Here is a 22,621-nt window from a genome sequence, read left to right as displayed (position 1 = left end):
GTGCTCCACTCAAGCATAGTGGGCCATTTCTTAGATATAGGTATGGATGGGTCTACTGTCTCCCCATATCCAAAGCCCCCCTCCACCTCCTCATCCTCACTACAACTAGCAGTCTCTAGTTGCAAGCTCCCTGCTGCCCCCTGCCCTTCTGTACCCTCGGGGTTCTCGCCCACCCCAGCTCCCTTCTTCGCTGCTCGACTCTGCCTTACCCTGACTTAAGAACCTGCCCGCGGCCTCGCTGCAATACCCCAACCCGCCTTCTGAAACCGGCCCGTTGAGAGCCGCGCGGCCGGCCCCAGAGACTTTCGCCTGCCCGCCGCCGACCCCCGCGGCCCGCCCAGGACTCCTCACTTTCGCTCCCCGGCTCGGGGAGTGTGGCGGCGAGCACGCCAGCATGGCGGCCGCAACCCCCTGTGCCGCCCTACGGGCAAAGCGCATTAAGGGCCTCCTGATTTACGAGGTCCATGTGCCGGGCCCGGCGCAGCAACACCAGCGCCTCCTCAACGAAGCCGGCCTCCATTCTAGAAAAAAATGCCCTCGGACGCGACCTACGCCCACGCAAAGAGCTGCGTCGTAACACCAAGTCACGGGTACGACTCGCAGACTACTGAAGCCTCACGTAAGTGAATGCACGCCCGAATTATTGAAGCGATATTATCTCTGTGCGCGTTTATTAAATGAAAAGGCACGACAATCTCTGCAATGGAAAATTACTCCGAAAAAAGTCGAGAAAGTGAAAAAAGTTCCTGCCCTAAAAAACGAGTGTAAGGAAATGCCTCCTTGGCATGGTTGCCCCCTGACTTTTTGCCTTTGCTGATGCTATGTTTACAATTGAAAGTGTGCTGAGGCCTGCTAACCAGGCCCCAGCACCAGTGTTCTTTCCCTAACCTGTACTTTTGTATCCACAATTGGCAGACCCTGGCATCCAGATAAGTCCCTTGTAACTGGTACTTCTAGTACCAAGGGCCCTGATGCCAAGGAAGGTCTCTAAGGGCTGCAGCATGTCTTATGCCACCCTGGAGACCTCTCACTCAGCACAGACACACTGCTTGCCAGCTTGTGTGTGCTAGTGAGAACAAAACGAGTAAGTCGACATGGCACTCCCCTCAGGGTGCCATGCCAGCCTCTCACTGCCTATGCAAGTATAGGTCAGCCACCCCTCTAGCAGGCCTTACAGCCCTAAGGCAGGGTGCACTATACCATAGGTGAGGGTACCAGTGCATGAGCATGGTACCCCTACAGTGTCTAAACAAAACCTTAGACATTGTAAGTGCAGGGTAGCCATAGGAGTATATGGTCTGGGAGTCTGTTTTGCACGAACTCCACAGCACCATAATGGCTACACTGAAAACTGAGAAGTTTGGTATCAAACTTCTCAGCACAATAAATGCACACTGATGCCAGTGTACATTTTATTGCAAAATACACCCCAGAGGGCACCTTAGAGGTGCCCCCTGAAACTTAACCGACTGTCTGTGTAGGCTGACTAGTTCCAGCAGCCTGCCACACTAGAGACATGTTGCTGGCCCCATGGGGAGAGTGCCTTTGTCACTCTGAGGCCAGTAACAAAGCCTGCACTGGGTGGAGATGCTAACACCTCCCCCAGGCAGGAGCTGTAACACCTGGCGGTGAGCCTCAAAGGCTCACCCCTTTGTCACAGCACCGCAGGACACTCCAGCTAGTGGAGTTGCCCGCCCCCTCCGGCCCCGGCCCCCACTTTTGGCGGCAAGGCCGTAGAAAATAATGAGAATAACAAGGAGGAGTCACTGGCCAGTCAGGACAGCCCCTAAGGTGTCCTGAGCTGAGGTGACTCTAACTTTTAGAAATCCTCCATCTTACAGATGGAGGATTCCCCCAATAGGGTTAGGATTGTGACCCCCTCCCCTTGGGAGGAGGCACAAAGAGGGTGTACCCACCCTCAGGGCTAGTAGCCATTGGCTACTAACCCCCCAGACCTAAACACGCCCTTAAATTTAGTATTTAAGGGCTACCCTGAACCCTAGAAAATTAGATTCCTGCAACAACAAGAAGAAGGACTGCCTAGCTGAAAACCCCTGCAGAGGAAGACCAGAAGACAACAACTGCCTTGGCTCCAGAAACTCACCGGCCTGTCTCCTGCCTTCCAAAGAACTCTGCTCCAGCGACGCCTTCCAAAGGGACCAGCGACCTCTGAATCCTCTGAGGACTGCCCTGCTTCAACGACGACAAGAAACTCCCGAGGACAGCGGACCTGCTCCAAAAAGACTGCAACTTTATCCAAAGAAGCAGCTTTAAAGAACCCTGCAATCTCCCCGCAAGAAGCGTGAGACTTGCAACACTGCACCCGGCGACCCCGACTCGGCTGGTGGAGAACCAACACCTCAGGGAGGACCCCCGGACTACTCTACGACTGTGAGTACCAAAACCTGTCCCCCCTGAGCCCCCACAGCGCCGCCTGCAGAGGGAATCCCGAGGCTTCCCCTGACCGCGACTTCCTGAAACCTAAGTCCCGACGCCTGGAAAAGACCCTGCACCCGCAGCCCCCAGGACCCGAAGGACCGGACTTTCACTGCAGAAGTGACCCCCAGGAGTCCCTCTCCCTTGCCCAAGTGGAGGTTTCCCCGAGGAAGCCCCCCCTTGCCTGCCTGCAGCGCTGAAGAGATCCCTTGATCTCTCATTGACTTCCATTGCGAACCCGACGCTTGTTCTAACACTGCACCCGGCCGCCCCCGCGCCGCTGAGGGTGAAATTTCTGTGTGGGCTTGTGTCCCCCCCGGTGCCCTACAAAACCCCCCTGGTCTGCCCTCCGAAGACGCGGGTACTTACCTGCTGGCAGACTGGAACCGGGGCACCCCCTTCTCTCCATTGAAGGCTATGCGTTTTGGGCACCACTTTGAACTCTGCACCTGACCGGCCCTGAGCTGCTGGTGTGGTAACTTTGGGGTTGCTCTGAACCCCCAACGGTGGGCTACCTTGGACCAAGAACTGAACCCTGTAAGTGTCGTACTTACCTGGTAAAACTAACAAAAACTTACCTCCCCCAGGAACTGTGAAAATTGCACTGTGTCCACTTTTAAAATAGCTATTTGTGAATAACTTGAAAAGTATACATGCAATTGAAATAATTCAAAGTTCCTAATGTACTTACCTGCAATACCTTTCAAACAAGATATTACATGTTAAATTTGAACCTGTGGTTCTTAAAATAAACTAAGAAAAAGATATTTTTCTATACAAAACCTATTGGCTGGATTTGTCTCTGAGTGTGTGTACCTCATTTATTGTCTATGTGTATGTACAACAAATGCTTAACACTACTCCTTGGATAAGCCTACTGCTCGACCACACTACCACAAAATAGAGCATTAGTATTATCTCTTTTTACCACTATTTTACCTCTAAGGGGAACCCTTGGACTCTGTGCATGCTATTCCTTACTTTGAAATAGCACATACAGAGCCAACTTCCTACATTGGTGGATCAGCGGTGGGGTACAAGTCTTTGCATTTGCTGGACTACTCAGCCAATACCTGATCACACGACAAATTCCAAAATTGTCATTAGAAATAGATTTTTGCAATTTGAAAAGTTTACTAAATTCTTAAAAGTCCTGCTAGGGCCTTGTGTTAGTCCCTGTTAGCATTTCTTTTAGAGTTTAAAAGTATGTTAAAAGTTTGAATTAGATTCTAGAACCAGTTTAGTTTCTTAAAAAGTATTCCAACTTTTAGAAGCATAATGTCTAGCACAGATGTGAATGTGGTGGAACTCAACACCACACCTTACCTCCATGTACAGATGAGAGAGCTAAGGTCACTCTGTAAACTAAAGAAAATAGCAATGGGCTCCAAACCTACCAAAGTACAGCTCCAGGAGCTTTTGGCAGAGTTTGAAAAAGCCAACCACTCTGAGGATGGCAACACAGAGGATGAAGATAGTGACTTGGAGGGAAATTCCCCCCCTCCAGTCCTACTTAGGGAGAACAGGGCTTCTCAAGCCCTGACTCCACAAATCATAGTCAGAGATGCTGGTTCCCTCACAGGAGGGACCAACCTCTCTGAAATCACTGAGGATAACTCCAGTGAAGAGGACATCCAATTAGCCAGGATGGCCAAAAGATTGGCTTTGGAAAGACAGATCCTAGCCATAGAAAGGGAAAGACAAGAGATGGGCCTAGGACCCATCAATGGTGGCAGCAACATAACTAGGGTCAGAGATTCTCCTGACATGTTGAAAATCCCCAAAGGGATTGTAACTAAATATGAAGATGGTGATGACATCACCAAATGGTTCACAGCTTTTGAGAGGGCTTGTGTAACCAGAAAAGTGAACAAATCTCACTGGGTGCTCTCCTTTGGGAAATGTTCACAGGAAAGTGTAGGGATAGACTCCTCACACTCTCTGGAAAAGATGCAGAATCTTATGACCTCATGAAGGGTACCCTGATTGAGGGCTTTGGATTCTCCACTGAGGAGTATAGGATTAGATTCAGGGGGGCTCAAAAATCCTCGAGCCAGACCTGGGTTGACTTTGTAGACTACTCAGTAAAAACACTAGATGGTTGGATTCAAGGCAGTGGTGTAAGTAATTATGATGGGCTGTACAATTTATTTGTGAAAGAACACCTGTTAAGTAATTGTTTCAATGACAAACTGCATCAGCATCTGGTGGACCTAGGACCAATTTCTCCCCAAGAATTGGGAAAGAAGGCGGACCATTGGGTCAAGACTAGGGTGTCCAAAACTTCCACAGGGGGTGACCAAAAGAAAGGGGTCACAAAACCTCCCCAGGGGAAAGGTGGTGAGACAGCCAAAAATAAAAATAGTCAAGAGTCTTCTACAGGCCCCCAAAAACCTGCACAGGAGGGTGGGCCCAGAGCCTCTTCACAAAACAATCCTGGGTACAAGGGTAAAAACTTTGATCCCAAAAAGGCCTGGTGTCGTAGCTGTAATCAGCCTGGACACCAAACTGGAGACAAGGCCTGTCCCAAGAAAGGTTCCACTCCAAACTCCAATCCAGGTAACACTGGAATGGCTAGTCTCCAAGTGGGATCAACAATGTGCCCAGAGCAAATCAGGGTCCACACTGAAGCTACTCTAGTCTCTGAGGGTGGGGTGGATTTAGCCACACTAGCTGCCTGGCCGGCCAACATGCAAAAATACAGGCAGCAGCTCTTTATTAATGGGACAAGTGTAGAGGGCCTGAGGGATACAGGTGCCAGTGTCACCATGGTGACAGAGAAACTGGTTTCCCCTGGCCAATACCTGACTGGAAAAACCTATACAGTCACCAACGCTGACAATCAGACTAAAGCACATCCCATGGCAATGGTAACTTTAGAATGGGGAGGGGTCAATGGCCTGAAACAGGTGGTGGTCTCCTCAAACATCCCAGTAGACTGTCTGCTTGGAAATGACCTGGAGTCCTCAGCATGGGCTGAGGTAGAACTAAAAACCCATGCAGCCATGCTGGGTATCCCTGAACTGGTGTGTGTAAAAACAAGAGCACAATGCAAGGCACAGGGTGAAAAAGTAGAGCTGGAGTCTGGAAGAAAGGCCCAGCCTACCAAGAGAAAAGGAAAGTCAGTTGGGAAACCAACTGCAACACAGTCAGAAAAAGAGAACCTCTCTTCTCAGGAAGAAGTTCTGCCCTCTGAGGGAACTGAGCCTTTGGAGCTTGAACCTTATCAGGTTGAGCTCTTAGGCCCAGGGGGACCCTCAAGGGAGGAGCTGTGTAAGGGACAAGAAACCTGTCCCTCTCTTGAAGGCCTTAGGCAGCAAGCTGCTGAAGAGTCCAAGGGCAAGAAAAATGGAACACATAGGGTCTATTGGGAAGATGTACTCCTGTACACTGAGGCCAGAGACCCCAAACCTGGTGCCACTAGGAGAGTGGTAGTGCCTCAGTCGTTCAGAGAGTTTATTCTGACCTTAGCCCATGATATTCCCCTTGCTGGGCATTTGGGACAAACCAAGACGTGGGAGAGGTTAGTCAACCACTTCTACTGGCCCAATATGTCCCACAAGGTTAAGGAGTTTTGCCTCTCCTGCCCCACCTGTCAAGCCAGTGGTAAGACAGGTGGGCATCCAAAGGCCCCCCTCATTCCACTTCCAGTGGTGGGGGTCCCCTTTGAAAGAGTGGGTGTGGACATAGTTGGTCCACTAGAACCTCCCACAGCCTCAGGAAATATGTATATCCTAGTAGTAGTGGATCATGCTACTAGGTATCCTGAAGCTATTCCCCTTAGGTCAACTACTGTGTAGGAAGTTGGCTCTGTATGTGCTATTTCAAAGTAAGGAATAGCATGCACAGAGTCCAAGGGTTCCCCTTAGAGGTAAAATAGTGGTAAAAATAGATAATACTAATGCTCTATTTTGTGGTAGTGTGGTCGAGCAGTAGGCTTATCCAAGGAGTAGTGTTAAGCATTTGTTGCACATACACATAGACAATAAATGAGGTACACACACTCAGAGACAAATCCAGCCAATAGGTTTTTATATAGAAAAATATCTTTTCTTAGTTTATTTTAAGAACCACAGGTTCAAATTCTACATGTAATAGCTCATTCGAAAGGTATTGCAGGTAAGTACTTTAGGAACTTCAAATCATCAAAATTGCATGTATACTTTTCAAGTTATTGACAAATAGCTGTTTTAAAAGTGGACACTTAGTGCAATTTTCACAGTTCCTAGGGGAGGTAAGTTTTGATTAGTTTTACCAGGTAAGTAAGACGCTTACAGGGTTCAGTTCTTGGTCCAAGGTAGCCCACCGTTGGGGGTTCAGAGCAACCCCAAAGTCACCACACCAGCAGCTCAGGGCCGGTCAGGTGCAGAGTTCAAAGTGGTGCCCAAAACACATAGGCTAGAATGGAGAGAAGGGGGTTTTGTAGGGCACCGGGGGGGACACAAGTCCACACAGAAATTTCACCCTCAGCGGCGCGGGGGCGGCCGGGTGCAGTGTAGAAACAAGCGTCGGGTTCGCAATGTTAGTCTATGAGAGATCTCGGGATCTCTTCAGCGCTGCAGGCAGGCAAGGGGGGGGGTTCCTCGGGGAAACCTCCACTTGGGCAAGGGAGAGGGACTCCTGGGGGTCGCTTCTCCAGTGAAAGTCCGGTCCTTCAGGTCCTGGGGGCTGCGGGTGCAGGGTCTCTCCCAGGCGTCGGGACTTTAGATTCAAAGAGTCGCGGTCAGGGGAAGCCTCGGGATTCCCTCTGCAGGCGGCGCTGTGGGGGCTCAGGGGGGACAGGTTTTGGTACTCACAGTATCAGAGTAGTCCTGGGGTCCCTCCTGAGGTGTCGGATCTCCACCAGCCGAGTCGGGGTCGCCGGGTGCAGTGTTGCAAGTCTCACGCTTCTTGCGGGGAGCTTGCAGGGTTCTTTAAAGCTGCTGGAACAAAGTTGCAGCTTTTCTTGGAGCAGGTCCGCTGTCCTCTGGAGTTTCTTGTCTTTTCGAAGCAGGGGCAGTCCTCAGAGGATGTCGAGGTCGCTGGTCCCTTCGGAAGGCGTCGCTGGAGCAGGATCTTTGGAAGGCAGGAGACAGGCCGGTGAGTTTCTGGAGCCAAGGCAGTTGTCGTCTTCTGGTCTTCCGCTGCAGGGGTTTTCAGCTGGGCAGTCCTTCTTCTTGTTGCAGGAATCTAATTTTCTAGGGTTCAGGGTAGCCCTTAAATACTAAATTTAAGGGCGTGTTTAGGTCTGGGGGGTTAGTAGCCAATGGCTACTAGCCCTGAGGGTGGGTACACCCTCTTTGTGCCTCCTCCCAAGGGGAGGGGGTCACAATCCTAACCCTATTGGGGGAATCCTCCATCTGCAAGATGGAGGATTTCTAAAAGTTAGAGTCACCTCAGCTCAGGACACCTTAGGGGCTGTCCTGACTGGCCAGTGACTCCTCCTTGTTATTCTCATTATTTTCTCCGGCCTTGCCGCCAAAAGTGGGGCCTGGCCGGAGGGGGCGGGCAACTCCACTAGCTGGAGTGTCCTGCTGGGTTGGCACAAAGGAGGTGAGCCTTTGAGGCTCACCGCCAGGTGTGACAATTCATGCCTGGGAGAGGTGTTAGCATCTCCACCCAGTGCAGGCTTTGTTACTGGCCTCAGAGTGACAAAGGCACTCTCCCCATGGGGCCAGCAACATGTCTCGGTTTGTGGCAGGCTGCTAAAACTAGTCAGCCTACACAGATAGTCGGTTAAGTTTCAGGGGGCACCTCTAAGGTGCCCTCTGTGGTGTATTTTACAATAAAATGTACACTGGCGTCAGTGTGCATTTATTGTGCTGAGAAGTTTGATACCAAACTTCCCAGTTTTCAGTGTAGCCATTATGGTGCTGTGGAGTTCGTGTTTGACAGACTCCCAGACCATATACTCTTATGGCTACCCTGCACTTACAATGTCTAAGGTTTTGTTTAGACACTGTAGGGGTACCATGCTCATGCACTGGTACCCTCACCTATGGTATAGTGCACCCTGCCTTAGGGCTGTAAGGCCTGCTAGAGGGGTGTCTTACCTATACTGCATAGGCAGTGAGAGGCTGGCATGGCACCCTGAGGGGAGTGCCATGTCGACTTACTCGTTTTGTCCTCACTAGCACACACAAGCTGGTAAGCAGTGTGTCTGTGCTGAGTGAGAGGTCTCCAGGGTGGCATAAGACATGCTGCAGCCCTTAGAGACCTTCCTTGGCATCAGGGCCCTTGGTACTAGAAGTACCAGTTACAAGGGACTTATCTGAATGCCAGGGTGTGCCAATTGTGGATACAATGGTACATTTTAGGTGAAGGAACACTGGTGCTGGGGCCTGGTTAGCAGGGTCCCAGCACACTTCTCAGTCAAGTCAGCATCAGTATCAGGCAAAAAGTGGGGGGTAACTGCAACAGGGAGCCATTTCTTTACACAAGCCCCCCCCAGCCCACAGGCCAGGAGACTCAGCCAACGCTGGAAGAGTCTTCCTAGTCTGTCAGGCGAGGAAGAGTAGAGGAAATGGCTGGTTTGTTGCAGGGCCTACTCTGCCTTACATCCTCCTGTTCAGGTCATTCCCTCTGGGGAACTGACCCACTTCCACAGTGATAGGACCTAGTCTGAACTGCCTCTTGTCTGTGCTTTTTATGTCTTCACCCATTCTCTCTATTTTGAGGTCAGAGGTATCCACCTCTGCTAATCTTATCTTAGCCAGGGTCACCCCTAGCTTACCCAAAGAGGTTACCCAGAGCTGGAGTAACCCCACCATGACCAACAGGGTCAGGGGGCCTAACTTGTTATTTGGCATGGGGTCAGACCACCATGCCAAGGATAGTGCAGCCATAAAGGCTAACACCCAGCAGAGGCCACTGACAGCTGTCAGTGCCCAGAACCACACCTTTAGCTCTTCACCTAAAAGGGAAGGGGCTAAGTTACAGGCTTCTTTGGGTTCAGGTTGCCTGTCTGCTGTATTAGAGTGGGGGGTTACCACATCTTGTAGTAAACACCCTTCTTCCACTCTTTCTTCTGTTAGCTGAGGAGCCACCCACTCAGGTTTAACAGTTGCCTGACTAGCCAGGACTTCTTGTGGGTCAGGTTGGACTTTATCAGGGCCATTTTTGGAGTTCTCCCCTACTGGAGCAGAATCTCCTTGGCTTGCTGTAACCTTGGCTAAAGGTTGTCCACCCTTCCTACTCTGTTTTCTTTTCTTCTTCTTCTGGGGTCTGCTTGCATTTACTGCAGAGGCAGGACTTCCAGAATCCTTGGGAGAGGACTGGCACTGGACCAGTCCCTCTCTTGGGCTCTGACTAACCTCTGGGTAGTCATTTCCAAGGAGACAATCAAGGGGGAGGTCTGTACTGACTACTACCCTTCTCCAGCTAAGAGTGCCACCCACTTCTATGGGCACTAAAGCCACAGGTCTCTTAGTGACCCTGTCTAGGCTAACTCTTACCCTGGCAGTCTCACCTGGGATGTACTGGTTTGAGAGCACCAGCCTGTCATGCACAATAGTGTGACTGGCACAAGTGTCTCTCAGGGCAGTGGTTGGGATTCCATTCACCAGTAGGTGGTGGAAGTGTCTACTTCCCTCTGGAATCTCCAACTCACCTGTTGGGCCCTGTTTCCAGTTGAAGGCTATGAAGACCTCCTCATCTGAGGAGTCATCTCCCATGGCTACACTGGTTACCCCTGGAATCTTGTTCTGGGGTTTGTTTTTGGGACAAGAAGTGTCCTTGGTGTGGTGCCCAGACTGTTTACAGTTGTGGCACCATGCCTTAGTGGCATCCCAGTTCTTACCCTGGTACCCACCTTTGTTTTGGGTTGTGTCTTGGGGCCCACCCACCTGTTCTGGTTTTTGGGGGCCTACAGAGGACTCTTTTTCTTTGTTTCTAGTGTCACCCACTTTCTCCTGGGGAGTTTTTGTAACCCCTTTCTTTTGGTCACCCCCAGTGGAAGTTTTGGTTACCCTAGTCTTGACCCAGTGGTCTGCCTTCTTTCCCAATTCTTGGGGAGAAATTGGACCTAGGTCTACCAGATACTGATGCAACTTTTCATTGAAGCAGTTACTTAAAATGTGTTCTTTCATAAACAAATTATAAAGCCCAACATAGTTACACACTTCATTTCCAGTTAACCAACCATCCAGTGTTTTGACTGAGTAGTCTACAAAATCAACCCAGGTCTGGCTCGAGGATTTTTGAGCCCCCCTGAATCTAATTCTATACTCCTCAGTGGAGAATCCAAAGCCCTCAATCAGGGTACCCTTCATGAGGTCATAAGATTCTGCATCTTTTCCAGAGAGTGTGAGGAGTCTATCCCTACACTTTCCAGTGAACATTTCCCAAAGGAGAGCACCCCAGTGAGATCTGTTTACTTTTCTGGTTACACAAGCCCTCTCAAAAGCTGTGAACCATTTGGTGATGTCATCACCATCTTCATATTTTGTTACAATCCCTTTGGGGATTTTTAGGATGTCAGGAGAATCTCTGACCCTATTTAAGTTGCTGCCACCATTGATGGGACCTAGGCCCATCTCTTTTCTTTCCCTTTCTATGGCTAGGAGCTGCTTTTCCAAAGCCAATCTTTTGACCATCCTGGCTAACAGGGGGTCATCTTCACTGGAGTTATCCTCAGTGATTTCAGAGGTGTTGGTCTCTCCTGTGAGGGAACCAGCATCTCTGACTATTATTTTTGGAGTCAGGGTTTGAGGGACCCTGTTCTCCCTAGATAGGACTGGTAGGGGGGAATTTTCCTCCAAGTCACTATCCTCTTCCTCTGAGTTGCCACCCTCAGAGGGGTTGGCCTTTTCAAACTCTGCCAAAAGCTCCTGGAGCTGTATTTTGGTAGGTTTGGGGCCCATTGTTATTTTCTTTATTTTACAGAGTGACCTTAGCTCCCTCATCTTAAGATGGAGGTAAGGTGTGGTGTCGAGTTCCACCACCGTCACATCTGTGCTAGACATTTTGCTTCTAAAAGTTGGAATACTTTTTAAGAATCTACAACTGGTTCTAGAATCTAATTCAAACTTTTACAAACTTTTAAACTCTAAAAGAAATGCTAAACAGGATCTAACACAAGGCCCTAGCAGGTCTTTTAAGAATTTAGAAAACTTTTCAAATTGCAAAAATCAATTTCTAATGACAATTTTGGAATTTGTCGTGTGATCAGGTATTGGCTGAGTAGTCCAGCAAATGCAAAGTCTTGTACCCCACCGCTGATCCACCAATGTAGGAAGTTGGCTCTGTATGTGCTATTTCAAAGTAAGGAATAGCATGCACAGAGTCCAAGGGTTCCCCTTAGAGGTAAAATAGTGGTAAAAATAGATAATACTAATGCTCTATTTTGTGGTAGTGTGGTCGAGCAGTAGGCTTATCCAAGGAGTAGTGTTAAGCATTTGTTGCACATACACATAGACAATAAATGAGGTACACACACTCAGAGACAAATCCAGCCAATAGGTTTTTATATAGAAAAATATCTTTTCTTAGTTTATTTTAAGAACCACAGGTTCAAATTCTACATGTAATAGCTCATTCGAAAGGTATTGCAGGTAAGTACTTTAGGAACTTCAAATCATCAAAATTGCATGTATACTTTTCAAGTTATTGACAAATAGCTGTTTTAAAAGTGGACACTTAGTGCAATTTTCACAGTTCCTAGGGGAGGTAAGTTTTGATTAGTTTTACCAGGTAAGTAAGACGCTTACAGGGTTCAGTTCTTGGTCCAAGGTAGCCCACCGTTGGGGGTTCAGAGCAACCCCAAAGTCACCACACCAGCAGCTCAGGGCCGGTCAGGTGCAGAGTTCAAAGTGGTGCCCAAAACACATAGGCTAGAATGGAGAGAAGGGGGTTTTGTAGGGCACCGGGGGGGACACAAGTCCACACAGAAATTTCACCCTCAGCGGCGCGGGGGCGGCCGGGTGCAGTGTAGAAACAAGCGTCGGGTTCGCAATGTTAGTCTATGAGAGATCTCGGGATCTCTTCAGCGCTGCAGGCAGGCAAGGGGGGGGGGTTCCTCGGGGAAACCTCCACTTGGGCAAGGGAGAGGGACTCCTGGGGGTCGCTTCTCCAGTGAAAGTCCGGTCCTTCAGGTCCTGGGGGCTGCGGGTGCAGGGTCTCTCCCAGGCGTCGGGACTTTAGATTCAAAGAGTCGCGGTCAGGGGAAGCCTCGGGATTCCCTCTGCAGGCGGCGCTGTGGGGGCTCAGGGGGGACAGGTTTTGGTACTCACAGTATCAGAGTAGTCCTGGGGTCCCTCCTGAGGTGTCGGATCTCCACCAGCCGAGTCGGGGTCGCCGGGTGCAGTGTTGCAAGTCTCACGCTTCTTGCGGGGAGCTTGCAGGGTTCTTTAAAGCTGCTGGAACAAAGTTGCAGCTTTTCTTGGAGCAGGTCCGCTGTCCTCGGGAGTTTCTTGTCTTTTCGAAGCAGGGGCAGTCCTCAGAGGATGTCGAGGTCGCTGGTCCCTTCGGAAGGCGTCGCTGGAGCAGGATCTTTGGAAGGCAGGAGACAGGCCGGTGAGTTTCTGGAGCCAAGGCAGTTGTCGTCTTCTGGTCTTCCGCTGCAGGGGTTTTCAGCTGGGCAGTCCTTCTTCTTGTTGCAGGAATCTAATTTTCTAGGGTTCAGGGTAGCCCTTAAATACTAAATTTAAGGGCGTGTTTAGGTCTGGGGGGTTAGTAGCCAATGGCTACTAGCCCTGAGGGTGGGTACACCCTCTTTGTGCCTCCTCCCAAGGGGAGGGGGTCACAATCCTAACCCTATTGGGGGAATCCTCCATCTGCAAGATGGAGGATTTCTAAAAGTTAGAGTCACCTCAGCTCAGGACACCTTAGGGGCTGTCCTGACTGGCCAGTGACTCCTCCTTGTTATTCTCATTATTTTCTCCGGCCTTGCCGCCAAAAGTGGGGCCTGGCCGGAGGGGGCGGGCAACTCCACTAGCTGGAGTGTCCTGCTGGGTTGGCACAAAGGAGGTGAGCCTTTGAGGCTCACCGCCAGGTGTGACAATTCCTGCCTGGGAGAGGTGTTAGCATCTCCACCCAGTGCAGGCTTTGTTACTGGCCTCAGAGTGACAAAGGCACTCTCCCCATGGGGCCAGCAACATGTCTCGGTTTGTGGCAGGCTGCTAAAACTAGTCAGCCTACACAGATAGTCGGTTAAGTTTCAGGGGGCACCTCTAAGGTGCCCTCTGTGGTGTATTTTACAATAAAATGTACACTGGCATCAGTGTGCATTTATTGTGCTGAGAAGTTTGATACCAAACTTCCCAGTTTTCAGTGTAGCCATTATGGTGCTGTGGAGTTCGTGTTTGACAGACTCCCAGACCATATACTCTTATGGCTACCCTGCACTTACAATGTCTAAGGTTTTGTTTAGACACTGTAGGGGTACCATGCTCATGCACTGGTACCCTCACCTATGGTATAGTGCACCCTGCCTTAGGGCTGTAAGGCCTGCTAGAGGGGTGTCTTACCTATACTGCATAGGCAGTGAGAGGCTGGCATGGCACCCTGAGGGGAGTGCCATGTCGACTTACTCGTTTTGTCCTCACTAGCACACACAAGCTGGTAAGCAGTGTGTCTGTGCTGAGTGAGAGGTCTCCAGGGTGGCATAAGACATGCTGCAGCCCTTAGAGACCTTCCTTGGCATCAGGGCCCTTGGTACTAGAAGTACCAGTTACAAGGGACTTATCTGAATGCCAGGGTGTGCCAATTGTGGATACAATGGTACATTTTAGGTGAAGGAACACTGGTGCTGGGGCCTGGTTAGCAGGGTCCCAGCACACTTCTCAGTCAAGTCAGCATCAGTATCAGGCAAAAAGTGGGGGGTAACTGCAACAGGGAGCCATTTCTTTACATACTGCCCCTGCAGTAGCCAAGGCCCTCATTGGTATCTTTACCAGAGTGGGTTTCCCTAAGGAGGTGGTGTCTGACAGAGGTACCAACTTCATGTCAGCATACCTAAAACACATGTGGAATGAGTGTGGGGTGACTTACAAATTCACTACACCATACCATCCACAAACTAATGGCTTAGTTGAGAGATTCAACAAGACATTAAAAGGCATGATCATGGGGCTCCCAGAAAAGCTCAAAAGGAGATGGGATGTCCTCTTGCCATGTCTGCTTTTCGCTTACAGAGAGGTGCCACAGAAGGGAGTAGGATTCTCACCCTTTGAACTTCTGTTTGGTCACCCTGTAAGGGGACCACTTGCTCTTGTTAAAGAAGGCTGGGAGAGACCTCTTCATGAGCCTAAACAGGACATAGTGGACTATGTACTTGGCCTTCGCTCTAGAATGGCAGAGTACATGGAAAAGGCAAGCAAAAACCTTGAGGCCAGCCAACAGCTCCAGAAGTTTTGGTATGACCAAAAGGCTGCTATGGTTGAGTTCCAACCAGGGCAGAAAGTCTGGGTTCTGGAGCCTGTGGCTCCCAGGGCACTTCAGGACAAATGGAGTGGCCCTTACCCAGTGCTCGAAAGGAAGAGTCAGGTCACCTACCTGGTGGACCTGGGCACAAGCAGGAGCCCCAAGAGGGTGATCCATGTGAACCGCCTTAAGCTCTTCCATGACAGGGCTGATGTAAATCTGTTGATGGTAACAGATGAGGATCAGGAGGCAGAGAGTGAACCTCTCCCTGATCTTCTGTCATCAGACCCAAAAGATGGCTCAGTAGATGGAGTGATCTACTCAGACACCCTCTCTGGCCAACAGCAAGCTGATTGTAGGAGAGTCCTACAACAGTTTCCTGAACTCTTCTCCCTAACCCCTGGTCAGACACACCTGTGTACCCATGATGTGGACACAGGAGACAGCATGCCTGTCAAAAACAAAATTTTTAGACAGTCTGACCATGTTAAGGAAAGCATCAAGGTGGAAGTCCACAAGATGCTGGAATTGGGAGTAATTGAGCGCTCTGACAGCCCCTGGGCTAGCCCAGTGGTCTTAGTCCCCAAACCTCACACCAAAGATGGAAAGAAAGAGATGAGGTTTTGTGTGGACTACAGAGGGCTCAACTCTGTCACCCAGACGCCCATCCAATTCCTAGAGCTGATGAGCTCATAGACAAATTAGGTGCTGCCAAATTCTTAAGTACCTTTGACTTAACAGCAGGGTACTGGCAAATAAAAATGGCACCTGGAGCAAAAGAGAAAACAGCATTCTCCACACCTGATGGGCATTATCAGTTTACTGTTATGCCCTTTGGTTTAAAGAATGCCCCTGCCACCTTCCAAAGGTTGGTGAATCAAGTCCTTGCTGGTTTGGAGTCCTTTAGCACAGCTTATCTGGATGATATTGCTGTCTTTAGCTCCACCTGGCAGGATCACCTGGTCCACCTGAAGAAGGTTTTGAAGGCTCTGCAATCTTCAGGCCTCTCTATCAAGGCATCCAAATGCCAGATAGGGCAGGGAACTGTGGTTTACTTGGGCCACCTTGTAGGTGGAGGCCAAGTTCAGCCACTCCAACCCAAGATCCAGACTATTCTGGACTGGGTAGCTCCAAAAACCCAGACTCAAGTCAGGGCATTCCTTGGCTTGACTGGGTATTACAGGAGGTTTGTGAAGGGATATGGATCCATTGTGACAGCCCTCACTGAACTCACCTCCAAGAAAATGCCCAAGAAAGTGAACTGGACTGTAGAATGCCAACAGGCCTTTGACACCCTGAAACAAGCAATGTGCTCAGCACCAGTTCTAAAAGCTCCAGATTATTCTAAGCAGTTCATTGTGCAGACAGATGCCTCTGAACATGGGATAGGGGCAGTTTTGTCCCAAACAAATGATGATGGCCTTGACCAGCCTGTTGCTTTCATTAGCAGGAGGTTACTCCCCAGGGAGCAGCGTTGGAGTGCCATTGAGAGGGAGGCCTTTGCTGTGGTTTGGTCCCTGAAGAAGCTGAGACCATACCTCTTTGGGACTCACTTCCTAGTTCAAACTGACCACAGACCTCTCAAATGGCTGATGCAAATGAAAGGTGAAAATCCAAAACTGTTGAGGTGGTCCATCTCCCTACAGGGAATGGACTTTATAGTGGAACACAGACCTGGGACTGCCCATGCCAATGCAGATGGCCTTTCCAGGTTCTTCCACTTAGAAAATGAAGACTCTCTTGGGAAAGGTTAGTCTCATCCTCTTTCGTTTGGGGGGGGGTTGTGTAAGGAAATGCCTCCTTGGCATGGTTGCCCCCTGACTTTTTGCCTTTGCTGATGCTATGTTTACAATTGAAAGTGTGCTGAGGCCTGCTAACCAGGCCCCAGCACCAGTGTTCTTTCCCTAACCTGTACTTTTGTATCCACAATTGGCAGACCCTGGCATCCAGATAAGTCCCTTGTAACTGGTACTTCTAGTACCAAGGGCCCTGATGCCAAGGAAGGTCTCTAAGGGCTGCAGCATGTCTTATGCCACCCTGGAGACCTCTCACTCAGCACAGACACACTGCTTGCCAGCTTGGGTGTGCTAGTGAGAACAAAACGAGTAAGTCGACATGGCACTCCCCTCAGGGTGCCATGCCAGCCTCTCACTGCCTATGCAAGTATAGGTCAGCCACCCCTCTAGCAGGCCTTACAGCCCTAAGGCAGGGTGCACTATACCATAGGTGAGGGTACCAGTGCATGAGCATGGTACCCCTACAGTGTCTAAACAAAACCTTAGACATTGTAAGTGCAGGGTAGCCATAGGAGTATATGGTCTGGGAGTCTGTTTTGCACGAACTCCACAGCACCATAATGGCTACACTGAAAACTGAGAAGTTTGGTATCAAACTTCTCAGCACAATAAATGCACACTGATGCCAGTGTACATTTTATTGCAAAATACACCCCAGAGGGCACCTTAGAGGTGCCCCCTGAAACTTAACCGACTGTCTGTGTAGGCTGACTAGTTCCAGCAGCCTGCCACACTAGAGACATGTTGCTGGCCCCATGGGGAGAGTGCCTTTGTCACTCTGAGGCCAGTAACAAAGCCTGCACTGGGTGGAGATGCTAACACCTCCCCCAGGCAGGAGCTGTAACACCTGGCGGTGAGCCTCAAAGGCTCACCCCTTTGTCACAGCACCGCAGGACACTCCAGCTAGTGGAGTTGCCCGCCCCCTCCGGCCCCGGCCCCCACTTTTGGCGGCAAGGCCGTAGAAAATAATGAGAATAACAAGGAGGAGTCACTGGCCAGTCAGGACAGCCCCTAAGGTGTCCTGAGCTGAGGTGACTCTAACTTTTAGAAATCCTCCATCTTGCAGATGGAGGATTCCCCCAATAGGGTTAGGATTGTGACCCCCTCCCCTTGGGAGGAGGCACAAAGAGGGTGTACCCACCCTCAGGGCTAGTAGCCATTGGCTACTAACCCCCCAGACCTAAACACGCCCTTAAATTTAGTATTTAAGGGCTACCCTGAACCCTAGAAAATTAGATTCCTGCAACAACAAGAAGAAGGACTGCCTAGCTGAAAACCCCTGCAGAGGAAGACCAGAAGACAACAACTGCCTTGGCTCCAGAAACTCACCGGCCTGTCTCCTGCCTTCCAAAGAACTCTGCTCCAGCGACGCCTTCCAAAGGGACCAGCGACCTCTGAATCCTCTGAGGACTGCCCTGCTTCGACGACGACAAGAAACTCCCGAGGACAGCGGACCTGCTCCAAAAAGACTGCAACTTTATCCAAAGAAGCAGCTTCAAAGAACCCTGCAATCTCCCCGCAAGAAGCGTGAGACTTGCAACACTGCACCCGGCGACCCCGACTCGGCTGGTGGAGAACCAACACCTCAGGGAGGACCCCCGGACTACTCTACGACTGTGAGTACCAAAACCTGTCCCCCCTGAGCCCCCACAGCGCCGCCTGCAGAGGGAATCCCGAGGCTTCCCCTGACCGCGACTCTCTGAAACCTAAGTCCCGACGCCTGGAAAAGACCCTGCACCCGCAGCCCCCAGGACCCGAAGGACCGGACTTTCACTGCAGAAGTGACCCCCAGGAGTCCCTCTCCCTTGCCCAAGTGGAGGTTTCCCCGAGGAAGCCCCCCCTTGCCTGCCTGCAGCGCTGAAGAGATCCCTTGATCTCTCATTGACTTCCATTGCGAACCCGACGCTTGTTCTAACACTGCACCCGGCCGCCCCCGCGCCGCTGAGGGTGACATTTCTGTGTGGGCTTGTGTCCCCCCCGGTGCCCTACAAAACCCCCCTGGTCTGCCCTCCGAAGACGCGGGTACTTACCTGCTGGCAGACTGGAACCGGGGCACCCCCTTCTCTCCATTGAAGCCTATGCGTTTTGGGCACCACTTTGAACTCTGCACCTGACCGGCCCTGAGCTGCTGGTGTGGTAACTTTGGGGTTGCTCTGAACCCCCAACGGTGGGCTACCTTGGACCAAGAACTGAACCCTGTAAGTGTCGTACTTACCTGGTAAAACTAACAAAAACTTACCTCCCCCAGGAACTGTGAAAATTGCAGTGTGTCCACTTTTAAAATAGCTATTTGTGAATAACTTGAAAAGTATACATGCAATTGAAATAATTCAAAGTTCCGAATGTACTTACCTGCAATACCTTTCAAACAAGATATTACATGTTAAATTTGAACCTGTGGTTCTTAAAATAAACTAAGAAAAAGATATTTTTCTATACAAAACCTATTGGCTGGATTTGTCTCTGAGTGTGTGTACCTCATTTATTGTCTATGTGTATGTACAACAAATGCTTAACACTACTCCTTGGATAAGCCTACTGCTCGACCACACTACCACAAAATAGAGCATTAGTATTATCTCTTTTTACCACTATTTTACCTCTAAGGGGAACCCTTGGACTCTGTGCATACTATTCCTTACTTTGAAATAGCACATACAGAGCCAACTTCCTACATCGAGCCTCTCTATATACCCTCCCCAAAGACCACGGGGGAGAGACCTCATTCTTCGGCAGATCCCCCCCCGGACCTTATTCGAAGCATCATATACGCACTTCCGTAGGTGCCGGAAGTCGTATTATCTGCAGCACAATGCAGTATGCACGTCGAAGCTACGGTGTTGGAAAGCGAAATCATCTGAAATGGCGCTTCCTATGTATTTGCTGTTCTTTCCAGGAAGTACAAACCATGTGTTTCCATTGATCTATTTTTGCAGTCGCCTTGGAAATAGTTTATTCCTTTTCAAGAGATCCGATGAAGTTGCATTCCTATGGCTGTACATGCTGGGCTGAAACACAGGCTTTAAGGTGCACCTCGCCTCCTGTGTACTTTCAGTATTAGGACATAGCAGCCTGTAATTTAAAAACAGAGCTCGGGAACGTACGCTTGTGTACATGGCACAGATATGGTTAGTAGACCATTGTGTGTGTGTTTTTAAGCATAGGCTGTATTTAAAAATTTGATTTTCTTTTTAACAGAGAATACTTTAATGTGGTATACCTCGATCACATAATGTGCTTGCCTCGATGGGCATGCTAGCATTTTGCCAAAATACTGTTATAGCTTTAAGAGTGGATTTGTAATTGAATAAAATTCATTTTAATATAACACGCTTTCTGTGATTGTGCAAGAATGCTTCGAGTGGTGGGTTTTAGAAGTCAATGGCTTACCATAAAATGGCTTACCATAAAATAAATAAACACTCTCCGAGGCCTATTTAAAACTGATTTATCCATGTTTTGGGGGGTTTATAAGTGGTGCAGGTGCATCGATTTAATTATTATTTAGTGTTTGTTTGTCTAAACTTCTTCCACAGTTGAAACTGCAAAGGAGAGCACTTGCTAATACCATGGTGAAATACATGGGGTTGCCATGCACTCTACATTGAAAGCATAAAAACAGTTTAAAAACTCAGTTATTAGGAAAAAAAGCTTCAGCATCAGACCACGGTTTGTCCCAATTGTAAATGGCCCATCGGGCCTTCTTTTGTCTTTACGATGCATCACTTGCAGATCGATGTTAATAATTTGAGGAGAAGAAAACGCAGTGTCAACCCAGTATAAGCATCCAATTGGCATTGTTCACAACTGATATCCTAGGGTTAATACTGATGCACTCTAAATAGGATAGCAAATCGCAATCAGAGCTTGTTTGAAAAGTACAATAACTATAAGTAACAGATATGTAAATAGTTCATTTAAAGTGAAGACACATAAATGCCAGAAGGTGATTGCACCTTCTATGGATGAGTTATAACCTCAGATATCTTCCTACCTACATAGTACTAAGGGCCGTTTTATCCAATGGGGCTTAGTTTGAGTTGGCTCGAGGACCTTCAAGAGAGTTCCTGTTGTGAGATCTATTAAGCGGACAGAGATGTAGCAATCTCGCTAGGACACACACTGGAAGCAGTTCCAAAGTCTGTTTTTAGTTTGAGTAAAAGGTGTGATTCAAAACAGAAGTCCCCCAACAAGCAGTATCCAACCACCTAAAGGTCTTTAGGTTTGCTTGAGTGTGCAACATGATGCGGGGTGATGAAAGGATTTTCATTTTGTCCGGTGTTTAGACTGTGCATGGGGATGGGTAGAAGAGAATGGGTCTGTTCCCTTGAAATGTATCTTTATTGGTATATTAAGATCTACTGGTTTTGGACAAAATGTTTTGATGACAGGGGAACCCTCAGCAATAAATCTGAACACCATTTGCCACTGGCTATTGGCCATTAGACATGATTGTGGCTTCAACCTACAGTATTTCTTGAACTGGAAGGGATGAAAGAATAATTCAGAATCAGGTCGACATCCTCCAACCAGTTGACCTGGATTCTTTGCCATGGTTGTGAAGACTGACAGCCTCCTTGACCCCTGGGCCTGAAGCATGGTGGAAACGGGTAACCTGCAGGCATGCGATGGGTCAGAGGTGATACAGGCTAACCTTTTTCTATGAAGACAATGGAGCAGTTTCTCAAAACAGGTGATGTTCTTACTTTCTCCTCAGCAATTGAGCTGACCATGAGGCTCCTGGACAGACTCTGTCCTGCAGCTTTTCCTCCCACAGTCAGCTGAAGACTTTCTTTGGGGACCTGGTAACTTCTTGTGTGAGACACAATCCCACTACTTGACAGTACTGTGACAGGTTGGTAAGTTCTTCCTTTTTTTTCTCCAGGTCGCAACAGCAAGGCTACTTTGCAGGTTACCCAGATTTAGAATGGCTGTAGAGGGAAAAGTGGCAACCACAAAGGGGTTCCACTCCTGGACCTTGGTTCTTAAAGAAGATGCCCCAAAATTGTGTTTAACTACCTGAATATTTTCCACAGTTTTGGGGGGATTTTAGAAGCTCAGTTAGCATAAGCAACACCAGGCTGCATGTCCTGCAGCTCTTCAAATTAGCAAGCATTGCTTTAATATGATGCTCCCTTAAATCACATCCTTCCTGCTGCACACTCACACAAGCTCCCCCTGCCTTCATACGGGCACCCACTGCACTCAGACACACAGGTACACATTCAAGCACCCCTTGCACTCATCCCTGTGCAGCCACCCTTTCACTTAGTCCAATGCCCTTGCTCAAGTAACCCCCTGCACTCACACACACACACCCTGGACTAACATCCTCTAGGCATCACAAGGCTGACCCTGTGCACTGGCCAACTACAGACATCCACATCAGGGCCCGTATTTATACTCCGTTTGCGCCGAATTTGCGTCTTTTTTTTCGACGCAAATTCGACGCTAAACTAACGCCAACTAACGCCATATTTATACTATGGCGTTAGAGGCGTCTAGCGCCAAAGTTCCCGGAATGTGCGTCATTTTTTAGCGTGAACCCCTTCCTTGCGTTAATGATATGCAAGGGAGGCGTTCCCGTCTTAAAAATGACTCCCAGGCCTTTACGTGGTATTTATACTCCCGGGCAAAAGAGACGCCCGGGAGTGGGCGTGGCTAAAAACGGCGCATTTGCGCCGCTTTTTAACGCCTGGGTCAGGCATGGCGTTAAGGGACAAGTGGGCTCAAAATGAGCCCAGAGTGCCCTCCCCTGCCCCCAGGGACCCCCCCTGCCACCCTTGGCCACCCCAGGAGGACACCCAAGGACGGAGGGACCCATCCCATGGACATTAAGGTAAGTTCAGGTAAGTATTTTTTTTTTAATTTTTTGTGGCATAGGGGGGCCTGATTTGTGCCCCCCTACATGCCACTATGCCCAATGACCATGCCCAGGGGACAGAAGTCCCCTGGGCATGGCCATTGGGCAAGGGGGCATGACTCCTATCTTTACAATGATAGGAGTCATGTTGATGGGGGATGGGCGTCGAAAAAAAATGGCGCAAGTC

The 22,621-nt window shown here is 49.4% G+C and overlaps 1 long non-coding RNA gene across 1 annotated transcript in view; it reads left to right on the top strand.

Annotated features, from left to right (window-relative positions):
- The first annotated feature begins 281 nt into the window (after positions 1-281).
- The window catches only part of LOC138297406 (uncharacterized), an 81,726-nt gene continuing 59,386 nt past the window's right edge, over positions 282-22,621 (top strand). Inside the window, exon 1 of the long non-coding RNA XR_011204083.1 lies at positions 282-619. This is a non-coding gene — a long non-coding RNA (uncharacterized lncRNA). The remainder of the gene's footprint in view (positions 620-22,621) is intronic.

Source organism: Pleurodeles waltl, chromosome 5, assembly GCF_031143425.1.
Source record: "Pleurodeles waltl isolate 20211129_DDA chromosome 5, aPleWal1.hap1.20221129, whole genome shotgun sequence".
Classification (NCBI taxonomy): domain Eukaryota; kingdom Metazoa; phylum Chordata; class Amphibia; order Caudata; family Salamandridae; genus Pleurodeles; species Pleurodeles waltl.
The sequence above is the reverse complement of the archived record's forward strand: the minus strand, read 5'-3'. Positions and strand labels throughout refer to the sequence as shown.